The 406-nt window shown below is 50.5% G+C and overlaps 1 protein-coding gene across 1 annotated transcript in view; it reads left to right on the top strand.

The window, feature by feature from the left end:
• Positions 1-406, top strand: part of LOC119593792 — a gene marked incomplete in the record, with an annotated part of 129,698 nt that overhangs the window by 125,997 nt on the left and 3,295 nt on the right.

Below are 406 nucleotides of genomic sequence, written 5' to 3'. Positions count from 1 at the left end.
CCCGACCCCTTTGGTGCGAGGAATATTTATTGTTTATTATGAAGACAAGAGGCACACATGCAGCAGCACTGTTGGCTGACGGGGTGGCCTTGCTTGAGTGCTGCTTTTTTAGCCCTTTGTATTGTGTTTTCTCTTTTTAATTTATTCCTCCATTCGCTGTTTTTTATTATTGGTGCTTTGCATATTTGATAGACAGCGCAGTGTGTGTTGCGCTTAAGACCAGCGATCGTCGGCGTGCCGTGGGGGGTCCCGAGCACCCGGGCGCGGGGAGGCCAGTGATGATGTTACCATTGTTTTTGGTCCGCGCGATACTCAAGTGATTTACTGCACACATGGACGTCTCCGAGACACGCACTTGTGCACACACATGTACCATGCCACGCACATAAACGCAGGCGCTCACGTG

Source organism: Penaeus monodon, chromosome 32, assembly GCF_015228065.2.
Source record: "Penaeus monodon isolate SGIC_2016 chromosome 32, NSTDA_Pmon_1, whole genome shotgun sequence".
In the NCBI taxonomy this organism is placed as follows: Eukaryota; Metazoa; Arthropoda; class Malacostraca; order Decapoda; family Penaeidae; genus Penaeus; species Penaeus monodon.
The sequence above is the reverse complement of the archived record's forward strand: the minus strand, read 5'-3'. Positions and strand labels throughout refer to the sequence as shown.